The sequence below is a fragment of the Schistocerca americana genome, chromosome 2, assembly GCF_021461395.2.
Source record: "Schistocerca americana isolate TAMUIC-IGC-003095 chromosome 2, iqSchAmer2.1, whole genome shotgun sequence".
Lineage (NCBI taxonomy): Eukaryota > Metazoa > Arthropoda > Insecta > Orthoptera > Acrididae > Schistocerca > Schistocerca americana.
This window is the reverse complement of record NC_060120.1, coordinates 134,438,014-134,456,360: the sequence shown is the minus strand read 5'-3', so window position 1 is coordinate 134,456,360 and position 18,347 is coordinate 134,438,014.

Genomic DNA, 18,347 nt, shown 5'->3' with positions numbered 1-18,347 from the left:
ATTAATCGCCTTGCAGAACAATGAAGTTATTTTTGTCGATTTCCTGAAGAAATTTGGCTTTTATTAATCTTTTCCGATGAGGCAGTCAATTTCATGAAACGAAGTGTTTCATTCCACACTATTGGCTAGTTTCAACTGTTCGCTGCAGTTCAAAAGTTCATGTTTTCATCTTCTAGCACGTATGCCATAATGCTACGTATAATGAAGACCCAACCATTACATAATAATGTGCACAAAATTCCGATGCTCGTGGAGTATCCTCTGATGTCGTGTTTCTTTTATGACATAATGTACGATCTTTTAATATCTTATACCTACGAACATACGCGCTTCCAGCATCCTAGCAGCTGCGCAAGCGCGGTGACGCCTGTTATCTGGCGCTCTCTGGCAACTACTGAAACGAACCTATTTGTAACAGGCCGCGGGAAAATATTGTGAATGGTTATTTGAAAAGCATTATTTTCAAAGTACATTTCCTTTTATGTAAGATGAACTATGTTCGAAAATGTACGATGAACTTCTTAAATCACAGAGCGTCTGACTCTCATTTAAAAATCAACTCCTTCAGTACAAATATTTAGAAAACTTTCGAGCCCAGAAGATCAAGACATTTATGTCTTTATTAAAAATTTTACAGGCACATTTGTGGGATGTATCTTGAGGGGGAACACGCGCCAAAAAGATCAACATTATATGTGAAAGCTTAGGTTCTCTTGCAGCTTATTAATCTTCGAGACCAAGATAATATGTGAAAGCTCTGCTTCTCTTGTAGTAACAGTATATATAATAATTTAAACCATTAACGTTTCCTATTTGTGTGCACGCCCTACTTAACAGTGATAACGCTATTGGCCGACTACATCACGTGCCCTATGCTCGAATATCCTCTGTCATCGGCTGGCGAGATTACGTGACATGAGCTATGACTGCCTACAAATCGGATTGCAATCTTGATTTCAATGCTTCGGAAAGTGACATGCGGCGTGTGGTAGAATTTAAATTTAGACTTTCGCGATACGAAAATATGCAGCTGAGTTTGGTTTCAAAAGAGCCTGAAGTACTACACCAGTGCATAAAACCATAACCATTCAAAGAACTGATAAGTTTTACAGTTCCAAGAAAAAGTATACTGTTACTTAACACGGAAAAAGTGTATCTTCACCCAGGAGAAAGTGTAATTTTAACCGGGAAATCCAGGGGAAATCCGGGAATTTTTTTTTTCTTGTCCCCGTATACACCCTATAAATAACGTAACTATCCGGCGAACGGTCAGGAGACTTGGATGATGTCGTCCAGCATACCGAGCAGCATACATATCACACGCCCGTTGGGCATTTTCATCACAATAGCCATACATCAACACGATATCGACCTTTTCCACAATTGGTGAACGGTCCATTTTAACACGGGTAATGTATCATGAAGCAAATACCGTCCGCACTGGCGGACTGTTATGTGATACCACGAACTTATACGTTTGTGACTATTACAGCACCATCTATTACAAAGCGAAAAAAGTGGTCCAACTAAAACATTCATTTTCTTTACAGACTACACGAATATGTAATAAAAATGGGGGTTCCTGTTTTAAAAAAACTTAGTAGATATCCGTTTGACCTATGGCAGCGCCATCTAACGGGCCAACCATAGCGCCATCTGGTTTCTCCTTTGAAGCTAGACAAGTTTCGTTCTTTGTAGTTTTTTCGTTTGACGCTTATTTCGTGAGATATTTGGCCGGGTCACGATCAATGGATGACCCTGTACAGTTTTGATCTAGAAAGGCCAAGAATTTTTAATTGTCACTAGTATAAAAAATATGGCCAGGTGGGACTCCTATGTTTCCATTTTGTATGACCAACAAATGAAATACTTAAATATTCTAACAGCATAATACACACATTTAAATTTATTAAGACACTTAGTTTATACTTTTCAGTTAACAAATGATCTGTCAAAAGCCAAAGGTAGGGTGTGGACACTCTATATTGTCATTCAGTATTTTTATGCAACCCTAATTCAGTGTTACTGAGCCACAAAAGTAATTTTACTTTTATAACGCTTTATACCTTACTGAATTTCATTTATAACTGAAAGAATTATATCTCTACTTTACTCAAAACTTAAACTTGCAAAACCTGAGTATTTATGCATGACAAGTTCGACTTTTTAGGAAAACTTCTTTACTCACTTTATCTTTACTTGCCCATATTATCACAAAGAGAGTAAGAATATTAAAATCCTTGAATTTGTCTGAAAACATCTAATTGAGTACTTACGCAAAATTTCACTCCAGCTCTTATACTAAGTAAGTCATACAGTAATTTTACCTGCATTTTAAAAATTAGTTCACAATAGTTATTTCCCGAAATTTAGTGACAGATGAAAATTAATAGTTATGGATATTGAAAGAAGCAGTTCAAATGTTTTCATAACATGTTTACTCGGAATAATCAAACAGCAGGAAAGGACCTTAAATAGGTGAATAATTAGGAATAAAATAATTGTGGGAACCAAATTTTATGTTTAACACAATGAGTATTCAAAAGAAAATTAATTTTGAATTAATGGTTCAAGTTTCAACAATTTTAGTTACACAGTTCGTAACACGTTGGCTATAGTTGTTGGGTGGGGCAGATAATAACGGCGGCCGCACTACCCATGGTACATTGTACAAGTTTCTTGAAGTGTGGACTAATTAATTCTTCTTGGTGTCGTTTCAACGTCCATAACGTAGCCCAACAATTTTTTCCAAAGCCACAATAATTTAGCAGTCGTCATCCAAGGCTATTGTGCTACAGTTTCCAGGAAAGGCATCCCCTGCTCTCTCCGAGTGTTGGCTCTTCCACTGCTTCCTACAGGCTGTGTCCCTTCATTCCTGCTTGCTCTACAGGTAGCGCTCCAGAAACCCAAGCCAGGTTTTACGCTTCCCACAGTAACTTCTCTACAGTAACAAAGCACTCAATCTTTTATATAACACATATCCTACATACTGTCCCTAAGCGTGTACCATTTAATACAAGCAATAACTTGCACAGATATATAAAATTACACAAACGAACATTTTCGTTTCACTAATCCATGACACAATATTATTTAGTAAATTATACATTTCACATATTTCTTTACATACGTTATAAACAGACATTAGTAAAGCACTCTAACACCACATATATCGCACCTTACATACAGTCTTTACATATCACAGTCATAATATTACAAACTTTAAAGGCAAAAATTTTTTATCAATTAGATTACTAATTGAATAATGATATTACAAGTTACAGGCATGCTTCAAACAGTGCGAAAAAGACTTCGCAAGTGCATCACATCTAATGGAGAATACTTTGAAGGTGACTGAAGGAATTTTGTTAAAAGGTTCATGAATAAATTGTTTATAAGAAATATGTTTTTGGAAGGGGGGGGGGGGGTGTCCGCCTCATATTCCAATCATATCTTCACAGGGGATATGCACTTTGTCTTGAAGGTCATGTAGGAACTCTTTGATGGCGAGTCCTTTCGGTCACGCATATTCGTTTGAGAAGATGAACTTGATCTTGGTTTTACGAGAGGAGTTGGCAACTCTCTCATTGATCATAACATTCGTGAATACCACTATGAATGTATAGCACATAGGTGCCAACGCCATGACGAGTATGCCAACAGCCCCATCCACACTTCTTTGCTGCCATACGCAGACAGCCACGAATCATGGCCAGACTAAAGTTTCATATGCCATCATCAGTGTGTTATACCTATACTCCTACAACCCAGTAATGTTGGTGGTATTAAAGTTTTAACTAACATGTCAAAAATATAAAAATCGTTGATTTATGGTTTTATTGCTTGCTCTTACATGTTTGCAGCACTGGTTCAAACTGAAATCACCATGCCACACCACTATAGCACCCAAAACAAAATAGCGGAGCCTAGTCATAAGTTACTGTGTGGGGTTTCGTTTTCTGTATCCTAAGGGAATCATTAAAGCAACAACGCTTGACTGGCAAATGGAAATACATGGCAACAATGCACCATCATTTGAAACAGTATTTAGGCTGTCCAGAGGCTTCCAGCATGAGTAAACAAGTCTGAATGATGAAGAACGAAGCCAACCAAAGATCCATAAACCAAATCTTACTGTGAGGCTGGTACTGGATTTCAGACAATCCCTCACTTATAGGCATGCAGCATACATGTTACAATTACTGTCTGAAAATTTCAAAGTACAAGAAGACAGAACCATCAAAGATATAATAATCCCAGACACAGCAACACTCCTGCCATTTAATATAGAAAGCATGTTTTCCAACACACCAGTACCAGAAACAATACACATTATAGATAAGAACCTGAAAACTTATGGTCAAGTCTTGATAAACAAGTTAACGAAATACTCACACTAGTAAAACTTACAACAGAACAAAATTACTTCAGATTCAACAATGAATTTTATTTCCAAGAAGATCGGTTACGAATGGGGACCCCACATTCAAGAGCCTTAGCAAATATTTTTGTAATCACAATGAATAGATTGTTTTCACAAAAATTGTAGCGGAAGAACATAACATATTATACTAGTTCAGGTACATGGATGACATCCTTTGCTTATAGACGAACCACAAACAAAAATTAGGAATCTACATACTGACATCAACAACGTACATAAAAATATAAATTTCACAACTGAAAGAGAACAGAGCAACCAAATTAACTTTCTGGATATAACAATCAAACAACAAAATAACAAGCATATTTTCGAGATTCACCATAAATCCGCATCAATGGACGTTTTTATTCCCCAATCGTCGAACTACACATACTCCCCAAGCAAGCAGCACTTTGACACATGCCCCATAGACCCAACACAGTGCCAATCACCAAAGAAAACTACCAAAAAGAAGTTGACCAAATAATGCAGATAGCCCAAAACAATGGTTGCAATAGCAACAGACAAAGATAACAAAATTAAAAATGAAATAAAAGCGGAAAGCACAAAACCACAGACAACAGCACAGCAGAACCAAACACAACCAGTCAGTACCATAACAACCACACAGAATAATCAGAAGAATATAAAAGAAAACACAAGATGGTACACAATGACATACAAATACAAACTCGCACATAAAATCACAAATATTTCAAAAGACAGGGAATAAACATATCTACCACAGCAGACAATTCTATCCAAAAATACACCCAAAAAGTGACAAAAAAATGAGATATACTAGAAAGCAGGTATGTATCAACTACAGTGTAAAACTTGTGATGGTACATACATAGAACAAACAGGCAGAACATTTGATGTCAGATACAAAGAACACACGAGAACCTGGAAGTATGGGATAAACCACTCGACATTTGCAGAATACCTATGCGAAAACAATCACAAACTAACCACTAAAGAAGAAGACACCAATAATTAAAAAACACCTCCTAACCTTGCAAGAAAATTACCACACACAGAAAACCAAAGCAGAAAAGAGAACCCTGTTTAATAATGAAGTACACATGCCAAAAAATTCATTTTTATACTAATAGTTAAAATGATGAAATAAGAGTAATCTTTCAACACAGGAATATTACGATAATAATAACAATTACACCAACCAAACCTTTTCCACTCACTTGTTCATGAACTTCTGCGCAAAACATTTAAACCTAAACTCAAATCAGTTTATCACCAAAACTATTACATTCATATTCAACATTCTAAAACTCGCGCTGAATAACCACCAATATCGTCTCCTCCCCACATTCACACTAAAAAAATAGAATAACCGTACGTATACACATTATTTTGTTCTCTCTCTCTCTCTCTCTCACACACACACACACACAGAGAGAGAGAGAGAGAGAGAGAGAGAGAGATAAAGATAACAAAAATGAATAGACGTTAATTTTCGGCATATACTTCGATAGGTTGCCTACATGTAGGTAAACAAACCAAACAGGTTCAGACACGTAGTGAACTCACAGTATTTACGTCTTTAAAAGCACAGTTTTCGAACTAGTGGCAGAAGAGTAATTGTGCACCACGACAATAAGGGTGAGCAAGATGACCAGAGTGAATAAAAAAGTTTGGAATATAAAAATGTGCTTATGTTTCGTTAATGAGGTGGTAGTGCGACCTCCAGCATGTGATCACATGAGAAGAAACGCAGATTCCAACCAAAAACGCTAAGAACTATAAGTAATCACTTATATATAATAAAAGCGACGTGAACTGTTTTATAATCTAAAAATAACACATATCAAAACGAAACTGTACCGTTTTAGATCCCACTGAAGAAGCCTTAAAAAAAAATGGCGAAATGCCTCTGAGAGCAATAAAATACAGTGCAGCAATATAAGGCGGCTTTTATTTGCAAAACAAATACTTCCGTGTTTAATGCGAAGGATGGCCACGCGAACAAACTTGTTACATGGACGTAGCTAGCTATTTTAATGTGATAATCGTAACACTATGACTACTCCTCGTAAACTGTTTACGGGAAAACCTCTTATAAATTGACTCCATAACACCGCAGCTTTGCAAGTCGAGTATAGGAATCAGAAGTAAACACTAGCCCTTAATTTATAAGAAGACAACATTTAACTTTAACAATGACGTACAATGTAGAGCTGATGCCGACCAGACGTGCACTGAGTTGAAAGTGTCCCTGCAGTCAACGGATTCTGTTTTGTGTTGACATGCTGCATAATTCAAAAATAATTTCAGCGATCAGACACACTTTTATTCGTTAACTGAATCTCCTTCGAGCACCTCTTGCAAACTTTTTCGTTGTCATTTATTGTAACGATCTACACTCCTGGAAATGGAAAAAAGAACACATTGACACCGGTGTGTCAGACCCACCATACTTGCTCCGGACACTGCGAGAGGGCTGTACAAGCAATGATCACACGCACGGCACAGCGGACACACCAGGAACCGCGGTGTTGGCCGTCGAATGGCGCTAGCTGCGCAGCATTTGTGCACCGCCGCCGTCAGTGTCAGCCAGTTTGCCGTGGCATACGGAGCTCCATCGCAGTCTTTAACACTGGTAGCATGCCGCGACAGCGTGGACGTGAACCGTATGTGCAGTTGACAGACTTTGAGCGAGGGCGTATAGTGGGCATGCGGGAAGCCGGGTGGACGTACCGCCGAATTGCTCAACACGTGGGGCGTGAGGTCTCCACAGTACATCGATGTTGTCGCCAGTGGTCGGCGGAAGGTGCACGTGCCCGTCGACCTGGGACCGGACCGCAGCGACGCACGGATGCACGCCAAGACCGTAGGATCCTACGCAGTGCCGTAGGGGACCGCACCGCCACTTCCCAGCAAATTAGGGACACTGTTGCTCCTGGGGTATCGGCGAGGACCATTCGCAACCGTCTCCATGAAGCTGGGCTACGGTCCCGCACACCGTTAGCCGTCTTCCGCTCACGCCCCAACATCGTGCAGCCCGCCTCCAGTGGTGTCGCGACAGGCGTGAATGGAGGGACGAATGGAGACGTGTCGTCTTCAGCGATGAGAGTCGCTTCTGCCTTGGTGCCAATGATGGTCGAATGCGTGTTTGGCGCCGTGCAGGTGAGCGCCACAATCAGGACTGCATACGACCGAGGCACACAGGGCCAACACCCGGCATCATGGTGTGGGGAGCGATCTCCTACACTGGCCATACACCACTGGTGATCGTCGAGGGGACACTGAATAGTGCACGGTACATCCAAACCGTCATCGAACCCATCGTTGTACCATTCCTAGACCAGCAAGGGAACTTGCTGTTCCAACAGGACAATGCACGTCCGCATGTATCCCGTGCCACCCAACGTGCTCCAGAAGGTGTAAGTCAACTACCCTGGCCAGCAAGATCTCCGGATCTGTCCCCCATTGAGCATGTTTGGGACTGGATGAAGCGTCGTCTCACGCGGTCTGCACGTCCAGCACGAACGCTGGTCCAACTGAAGCGCCAGGTGGAAATGGCATGGCAAGCCGTTCCACAGGACTACATCCAGCATCTCTACGATCGTCTCCATGGGAGACTAGCAGCCTGCATTGCTGCGAAAGGTGGATATACACTGTACTAGTGCCGACATTGTGCATGCTCTGTTGCCTGTGCCTATTTGTCTGTGGTTCTGTCAGTGTGATCATGTGATGTATCTGACCCCAGGAATGTGTCAATAAAGTTTCCCCTTCCTGGGACAATGAATTCACGGTGTTCTTATTTCAATTTCCAGGAGTGTATGTTTGCTGTTAAGCTTGTATTTTTGCAGTATGCCGTATCTTTACGTATTAAGAATAAAGCTGATTGTCTGATCTGAGTTTAGTTGATTCACCTTCGATGTTATTAACATCTAGTTACGGATAAGGAGCAATTGATATTTAGCTCAAGTTCTGTTACACATTTGTGTGTAATAAGACATAATTTCGGAAAAGAAATTATTAAAACATTCACCAACTGCAATTTACTGTTACAGGTACTGATATACTTTTAGTAGTCGTTAGCACAAATTCAGTATAGAATTTCAACGTAGCAAGTTACCAAGAAAGTTTGCGAGTTCGGAAATAAACGTCTTTTAGTGAACGGTGCACCGTACGACATGTCAACGAAGGGTGTATTTATTTTGAATTACAACTATGGATCGCACAGAGGGACTCGACTTTTCTTCCGGATACTTTCTATAACAAGGGACAACATTTGAAAAAGTGCTAATACTCTGTGGTATTGGACGCGTTATTCTTGTAATATTGTTATGTATAACTAATACAGTTTGTTAGACCCTTGTCTGTTTGGAGATTAACACAAAAATATAAAATTATACAGTGCATACACAACGTCACTGATTAACAAAAGCTGCCGAAGATCGATTCGAATCCATACTGCTGAGAATTATGATCAACGGTCAAAGAATCTATCCATTATTAAAAAAAATTCTTAGTCAGTGATTATCTCAAAGGCAGAAGAAGAAGCATTCTCTGATAGTCTTGATTTTAAAGCCGACAACAGTCATCATACAACCTTAACGTGAAATTTACGGTCAGGAATTAAAAATAAAATATTGTATTGGCAATATGAATCAACTGTTTTTATATTGTCCATTACCATATTTATTTTTTAAAGTGACTGTATGCATTTTTTCTCATTAATTGCTCATAGACGATGCAAAACTAATATTTCATATTTTACATCGCTAATGCTAGCGCCTCGCCTGGTTTTCATCTTTTCCAATGAGCGAGTTTTATGCATCGAATTTACATCCATTCTGGTCTCAGCATTCATTTACATCCTGCCTGGCCTCAGTATTCATAGAAGCAGGACGTCGGTTTCGATTGCACCCTTATTCGCACATATATTGACAGAGGAAAACATCGCAGTATCAGGAAGGAGTTGTGCAACACAAACAAAAGTTGCTAAGCGTAATTCTACATCTGAAACATGATGTATATCCAAATTTCGCGCCAATAGCATAAGAGTGGCACTAATAGGGTCACTGTTGTTGTCGTTGTGGTCTTCAGTCCAGAGACTGATTTGATGCAGCTCTCCATGCCACTCTATCCCGTGGAAGCTTCTTTATCTCCCTTTACTTACTGCAACCTACATCCTTCTGAATCTGCTTATTGTATTCCTCTCTTGGTCTGCCTCTGTGATTTTTACCCTCCACGCTGCCCTCCAATACTAAATTGGTGATCCCTTGATGTCTCAGAACATGTCCTATCAACCGACCCCTTCTTCTAGCTCTTCTCCCCAATTCTATTCAATACCTCCCCACTACCCATCTAATCTTCAGCATTCTTCTGGAGCACCACATTTCGAAAGTTTCTATTCTCTTCTTGTCCAAACTATTTATCATCCATGTTTCACTTCCATACATGGCCACACTCCTACAAATACTTTCAGAAACGATTTCCTGACACTTGGTCACTATGAGGATGCAAATCAGGTTTCCTTGAATACACGCTGTAACGGTCGCGAGCGTTAGTTACCTTTGAGATTGGGCGCAGTGGGCTGGTGTTACTCAATATTGCCATTAAGACGCCAAGAACGCAATTATTATCACCCTACTGAGTTTGAAAGAGGTCGTGTAATGGGTCTACGAAGAGCTGGACGTGCATTCCACTGGCTGTAAAGCACCGCCATTTACGATCTCAGTGGTGCCAGAGGAGAGCTCACTGAAGGCCAGGGTGGAGATCTTTTGTGATTTCTGGCGAAAGCTGGTTCTGTCTCGTTGCCAGTGGGGGTTGTGCGTTGGTTGCCTGGAGGCCAGTTTTGAGCCTGCAACCAACATGTGTAAATTCTAGATATACTAGGTCTACATTTGTAGTTATGGTCTGGAGTCCGATATCGTATGACAGCAGGTACATTCGCTGTTATCCCGCGCACCCTGACCACAAATCTGTACGCCAGTACAGTATCTGTTGTGCTGCCATTTATCAACAGATTTCAGGGGTGTTTCTAACAATATTGCTCGCTACTCTACGGTATACTGTTGACTTGACGGGTTCGATCACCAGACCGGTCTGCAGTCGAGCACATATGGGACATCGTCAGTCATCCACAACCAGCATTAACAGCCCCTGTATTGACCGACCACGTGCAACATGCAAGGAATTCCATCTGACAAACCGACATCCGTCACCTGTACAACAGAATGCATGCAAGTCTGCGCGCTTGCATTAAACATTCTGGTGGTTCACCAGTTATTAATGTACCAGAATTTCACACTTGCAGTGGCTTCTCTCGTTCGACACTAACCTGTGATCTTGCAGTTTTAATCATTTTAATATGTTACCTAGACAAGTGTATTTCGGAAATTCCATTACTCTTCAATGTGTGTGTGTGTGTGGGGGGGGGGGGGGGAGGGGAGGGGGTCTGTTCTTTTGAACATGTCTGGAAGAACAGACAACATTTTTGATCCAGCAGCCATTTTGAATTAACACACAAATAATTATTACAGATCTTGATTCTTGAGTTTCTCCAGGCGTATTTGATAATCAAAATACCCACGCGTATACTGCCGGTCTACGGTGTCCGACGGGCACAATATTTCGGCGATCATATATGTCACCATCATCAGGTGAACTGACGGACTGAGCTCCTGTGAACGTGCCGGCACGGAGATCCGTACGCTATGGTTGCTCAGAAAGAACTAGGTTCCGTCGCGGCGGCGGCCGATTTAAATACCCTCCGCCCGCGGCGCGCTCCCTCAGCTGCCCGCGCCCCGCGCCACGGTCGCGCGGTGGAATAGATTGCGACGGCGTCTGAGATGACGTCAGAGTGATGGCTCTGTCCTCCGTGGTCGTCACAACTATACGTTTGCTCGATTTACTCTTGATTAACCCAATCGCTGGTTCCCAAGCCTTGCTAAGATTATAGCCACAGTCACGGTTTATGAGGTCGTCATTGGTGCGAATTTCGATGGCCTCTCTAACAACGCTGTCCCATTATCTCGACGTCTGTAACAGAAACGGCCGCCGCCGCGACCGAACCCAGTTCCCTCCGAGCAGCCATAGCGTACGGATCTCCAGGAGCTCAGTCCGTAAGTTCACCTGACGATGGAGACACGTATGATCGCCGAAATATTGTGCCCGTTGGACACTGTAGACCGGCAGTACACCCGTGGATATTTTGATTATTACAGATCTTGGCTGCATGCTAACACTGACCGAAATCAAGGTGAAAGGTGAAAATTTGTGCCAGACCAGGATTCTAACCCGGATCTCCTCCTTACTAGGCAGATGCTCTGACCAATGTGCTATCCGGACACATTCGTCCCGCGGCCAATTATCTCTTCAGTGCAAATGCGCAGTAGACTCAAAGTCTTATGGGAATCGGCGAAATGCCACGACTATTCAGGATAATGGGCAAGGGACACTACATTTGTAGCGTGCTGATAGATTGAGAATTTTGGTCAGACGGGAGGCCTTTTAGGGTAGTCCCTGCAGCTACCATGATCACTGCGTCTGGATGGCATAGTCCGGCTTTAGAAGCCGGGCAGTGCAGAGGCGCGCTGTGTTTTTGCCTGCGACCCGCACAACTTGCCTTGTTTACAACCGAGCGAGGTGGCGCAGTGGCTAGCACACTGGACTCGCATTCGGGAGGACGACGTTTCAATCCCGGCCATCCTGATTTTGGTTTTCCGTGATTTCCCTAAATCGCTGCAGACAAATTCCAGGATGGTTCCCTTGAAAGTGCACGACTGACTTCCTTCCCTCTCCTTCCCTAATCCGATAAGACCGATGACCTCTCTGTCTGGTCTCCTCACCCAAACAACACAACTCAACCCCCCTCCCCCCCCCCCCCCCCCACACTTTGTTTACTTTGCAGACCTAGACTCCGCTTGCCTGTAAGCAAGAAGATGACCAACCGAGTCAGAAAAGGAATTCTTCGATTCACCTTTAATAGTGAATATTAACGACCAAACCCGCTGGAAGTACAACGTTTCCTCAGTGATGAGGCAAAGATATCACCATCGGACATACTGGGAATACACCTTTACATTCTTAGTGATGCCGTATATGTCAAGGTCGTTGACAATGCGGCATGTGACAGGTTCTTGAATACTGCTCAACATGGCCTACGGTTCTGTCGTGCTGACGGCAACATCGGAGCGGTCATGGTGGCGCATGCCGGCTTGGGAGTGCTACAATACAAGTGTTATAGTTGCCTTTCGAGCTGCCGGTGGGAAAGTCATAGCCGCCTTCCGGCCCTACGGCGTGGTGAACTGTCACACCACAGAATTTTGGATGTAGTTCAGGTGTTTCAATCACAACTGATTTTCGTTTTTCACGTCCTGTGCTATTTAAATATCAGTGAGTGTCGCGCGGTCGCTATATAGGGTGGTCCATTGATAGTGACCGGGCCAAATATCACACGAAATAAGCATCAAACGAAAAAACTACAAAGAACGAAACTTGTCTAGCTTGAAGGGGGAAACAAGATAGCGCTATGGTTGGCCCGCTAGATGGCACTGCCATAGGACAAACAGATATCAACTGCGTTTTTTTTATAAATAGGAAGCCCCATTTCTTATTACATATGCGTATTACGTAAAGACGTATGAATGTTTTAGTTGGACCACCTTTTTCGCTTTGTGATTCACAGCGCTGTAATAGTCAAAAACGTATAAGTACATGGTATCACGTAACATTCCGCCAGTGCGGACGGTATTTGTTTCGTGATACATTACCCGTGTTAAAATGGACCGTTTACCAATTGCGGAAAAGGTCGATATCGTGTTGATGTTTGGTTATAGTGATCAAAATGCCCAACGGGCGTGTGTTTTTATGCTGCACGGTATCCTGGACGACAACATAGAAGTGTCCGACTCGTTCGCCGGATAGTTACGTTATTTAAGGAAACAGGTAGTGTTCAACCACATTTGAAACGTCAACCACGACCTGCAACAAATGATGATGCCCAAGTAGGTGTTTTAGCTGCTGTCGCGGCTAATCCGCACATCAGTAGCAGACAAATTGCACGAGAATCGGGAATCTCAAAAACGTCGATGTTGAGAATGCTACATCCACATCGATTGCACCTGTACTATATTTCAATGCACCAAGAATTGCATGACGAGGACTTTGAACGTAGTTTACAGTTCTGCCACTGGGCACAAGAGAAATAATGGGAAGATGACAGATTTTTTGCACGCGTTCTGTTTAGCGACGAAGAGTCATTCACCAACAGCGGTAACGTAAACCGGCATAATATGCAGTATTGGGCAACGAAAAATCCACAATTGCTGCGTAAAGTGGAACATCAGCGACCTTGGCGGGTTAATGTATGGTGCAGCATTATGGGAGGAAGGATAATTGGCCCCCATTTTATCGATGGCAATCTAAATGGTTTAATGTATGCTGATTCCCTACGCAATGTTCTTCCGATGTTACTACAAGATGTTTCACTGCATGACAGAATGTCGATGTACTTCCAACACGATGGATGTCCGGCACATAGCTAGCGTGCGGATGAAACGGTATTGAATAGCATATTTCAGGACAGGTGGATTGGACGTCGAAGCATCACACCATGGACCGCACGTTCACCGGATCCGACGTCCCCGGATTTCTTTCTGTGGGGAACGTTGAAGGATATTTGCTTTCGTGATCCACCGACAACGCCTGACAACATGCGTCAGCGCATTGTCAATGCATGTGCGAACATTACGGAAGGCGAAGCTACTCGAGAGGAATGTCGTTACACGTATTGCCAAATGCATTGAGGTTGACGGACATCATTTTGAGCATTTATTGCATTAACGTGGTATTTACAGGTAATCACGCTGTAACAGCAATCGTTCTCAGAAATGATAAGTTCACAAAGGTACATGTATCACATTGTAACAACCGAAATAAAATGTTCAAAAGTACCCACGTTCTGTATTTTAATTAAAAAACCTACCTGTTACCAACTGTTCGTCTAAAATTGTGAGCCATATGTTTGTGACTATTACAGCGCTAACTATCACAAAGCGAAAAAAGTGGTCCAACTAAGACATTCATATTTCTTTACGTACTACACGAATATGTGATAAGAAATGGCGGTTCCTACGTAAAAAAACACAGTTGATATCCGTTTGACCTACGGCAGCGCCATGTAGCGGACTAACCATAGCACCATCTAGTTTCCCCCTTCAAGCTAGACAAGTTTCGTTCTTTGTAGTTTCTCGTTTGACGCTTATTTCGTGAGATATTTGGCACGGTCACGATCAATGGACCACCCTGTATACGACCGTCAACCGAAGGTCTGCGGCAACGTGGGTCATCTGCTATGGAGCATCGCTCAGACGCTGAGACGTTGAGAGAGACACCATCGACAGTACGACCTGTCACCTTCGCGGCGGCCCTCACTTCCCCGCCCCCCGGTCACTAGTGACACGCCCATCCGCGGAGTCCGACGGAACGGAGATGCCTGCGTCCATCCCTCCTCCTACCACATCGTCACCTGCCGACGCCGTGCCGGACTCTTCGAATGCTCATTGTTACTTAGACCGTTTTGTGCAGGAATGGCAGGAATCCCTTTCGTCTTCCGATAATGAAGGTCGAGTGTGCAAACAGCGGCCACCAAAGAAGCGTAAGTGGCGGCAACACACGGCATCTGACCGGAATGCCTGGCCTCCATCCGTGATTCAGTGACCGATTGCCCTGGGGATACCGTGGTGATTTCTCAAAACGAATCGGTAGTGACAAGCGTGATACCTGCGCAAACCGACTACATGGAAAATCTCGGCCCCACTGTCGTAGGCAGTGTTTGCGATGTATCATATGGACACATCTGAGGCGCCGATACGGCGAGTCTTGATTCAGATTGGCAGGGAAATGTTTGCATGGAACCACCGTTTAACAGACTTCTACTTAGCTGTGCTTCGTGACCCTGATATTCAATCACCCTTCCCAGCTGTTCAAATGGATCGCAACAGAATCAAGGCTCACGTAACTACTCCGACGCACATTGCAGATAGTAGTTGTAAGGATTCACCGTCAAGATATAGCGTGTTAGGAAGACACCTCAATTCACGACAGGAAGCATTGCCGGCAACAACTGGTCTCAGAGCTCGTCACTTGTGGGGGATATCGGGCCATCAACCAGACAGATATTGCGAGTGCCTCTGTGGAACACTTCTGTCACTTCTACCACTATGAGAATGGATGGTCTCCCTGTGGAATTTTACAAGGTCTTCCAGAATTTTGTGGAGCCGAGGCTGACTGAGATGTTCCACGAATCGTTGACGACAACCGCCACGGTTCCGACGCCATTTGTCGATGGCGTTACCATTACAATTCACAAATCACCGCAGGAGAATACAGTTTCCCATTACCACTACCCAACCTCAATCGGTGCCGACTACAATATATTTTTGTGCCGACTACAATATATTTTTGCACGTTTTTTGGCGATACGATGCCGTAGAATCCTTCCAAGTACAATATCCACAGAACAAACGACGCTGAGTGGACCCCTCAGCGCCCAAATGGCCACTGGTGAATACCGAGAGGTGCTCTTCTATGCTCTCGCCCTGAGGTCACTTACTGGGAGTCTACTGACGCACTTGTTAGGGTTTACCCTGCAGCAATACACGTCCGCTGTTGTGCCTTTGCAGACGACTCGTTGCTGCTAGTACGGTCACGGGAAGAGACCACACGCGTACTTGAGCTGATTTCCAGGTACAGGGACGTGGCAGGCAGTGCTTTGAGTGTTGCCAAATCTACAGTAATGCCAACTGGCCGCGGACACACTCGAGAATATTTGGCGCCTCTATCTTGCGTCCAGAGTACCCAATACCTTGTACACTTTGGCATCATCATGATATCCACTACTCATGGCAACGCAGCAGTCAATTTATGTCTCGCCCCTCCAAGTCAGCCACCAGTGCCTTCATGTTTTGTAACTAGTGGAACGTCTCAACTTTCATCTACACTCCTGGAAATTGAAATAAGAACACCGTGAATTCATTGTCCCAGGAAGGGGAAACTTTATTGACACATTCCTGGGGTCAGATACATCACATGATCACACTGACAGAACCACAGGCACATAGACACAGGCAACAGAGCATGCACAATGTCGGCACTAGTACAGTGTATATCCACCTTTCGCAGCAATGCAGGCTGCTATTCTCCCATGGAGACGATCGTAGAGATGCTGGATGTAGTCCTGTGGAACGGCTTGCCATGCCATTTCCACCTGGCGCCTCAGTTGGACCAGCGTTCGTGCTGGACGTGCAGACCGCGTGAGACGACGCTTCATCCAGTCCCAAACATGCTCAATGGGAGACAGATCCGGAGATCTTGCTGGCCAGGGTAGTTGACTTACACCTTCTAGAGCACGTTGGGTGGCACGGGATACATGCGGATGTGCATTGTCCTGTTGGAACAGCAAGTTTCCTTGCCGGTCTAGGAATGGTAGAACGATGGGTTCGATGACGGTTTGGATGTACCGTGCACTATTCAGTGTCCCCTCGACGATCACCAGTGGTGTACGGCCAGTGTAGGAGATCGCTCCCCACACCATGATGCCGGGTGTTGGCCCTGTGTGCCTCGGTCGTATGCAGTCCTGATTGTGGCGCTCACCTGCACGGCGCCAAACACGCATACGACCATCATTGGCATCAAGGCAGAAGCGATTCTCATCGCTGAAGACGACACGTCTCCATTCGTCCCTCCATTCACGCCTGTCGCGACGCCACTCGAGGCGGACTGCACGATGTTGGGGCGTGAGCGGAAGACGGCCTAACGGTGTGCGGGACCGTAGCCCAGCTTCATGGAGACGGTTGCGAATGGTCCTCGCCGATACCCCAGGACCAACAGTGTCCCTAATTTGCTGGGACGTGGCGGTGCGGTCCCCTACGGCACTGCGTAGGATCCTACGGTCTTGGCGTGCATCCGTGCGTCGCTGCTGTCCGGTCCCAGGTCGACGGTCATGTGCACCTTCCGCATACCACTGGCGACAACATCGATGTACTGTGGAGACCTCACGCCCCACGTGTTGAGCAATTCGGCGGTACGTCCACCCGGCCTCCCGCATGCCCACTATACGCCCTCGCTCAAAGTCCGTCAACTGCACATACGGTTCACGTCCACGCTGTCGCGGCATGCTACCAGTGTTAAAGACTGCGATGGAGCTCCGTATGCCACGGCAAACTGGCTGACACTGACGGCGGCGGTGCACAAATGCTGCGCAGCTAGCGCCATTCGACGGCCAACACCGCGGTTCCTGGTGTGTCCGCTGTGCCGTGCGTGTGATCATTGCTTGTACAGCCCTCTCGCAGTGTCCGGAGCAAGTATGGTGGGTCTGACACACCGGTGTCAATGTGTTCTTTTTTCCATTTCCAGGAGTGTATTTTCCAAGCTGATGCACATAGCACAGCTCCAATTCATGTCACCAGCGACTGGTCGGAGCCTGCAGGCAGCGATGGGCTACTTCCTGACGGTATAAATTTCAAGGTGAAATATGATACAGAAGCCACACAAAAACAGTCTCGATCACGTTTTCATGTTTTTATTCATTAGCAACTGATTTCGGTCTTTTCCTCAGACCATCTTCAGGCTTTCCCCCGCTATTACGGCTGCTGGTGGTGACAGATGGTGCGAGATCCGTAAACCAAACCGGTTGCTAACGATTAAAAATCTGAAAACGCGATCGAGAGTGTTTTTATTTGATTTTTAACATTTTATACCGCTACAATTATGCACACATCAAAAAATGTATTGCTTCACCCCTCTTCCCAGAACTCCTGGAGATAGACGTCGACTGTGGATATTGTATCGCAGATGCAGTCCCTTTGACTTTTCAAAGATGTCACTAAACCCGCCCAAAGATGTAAACAACCATACATGAGCAGCGCCTAGCCGGTCAATATCGCGT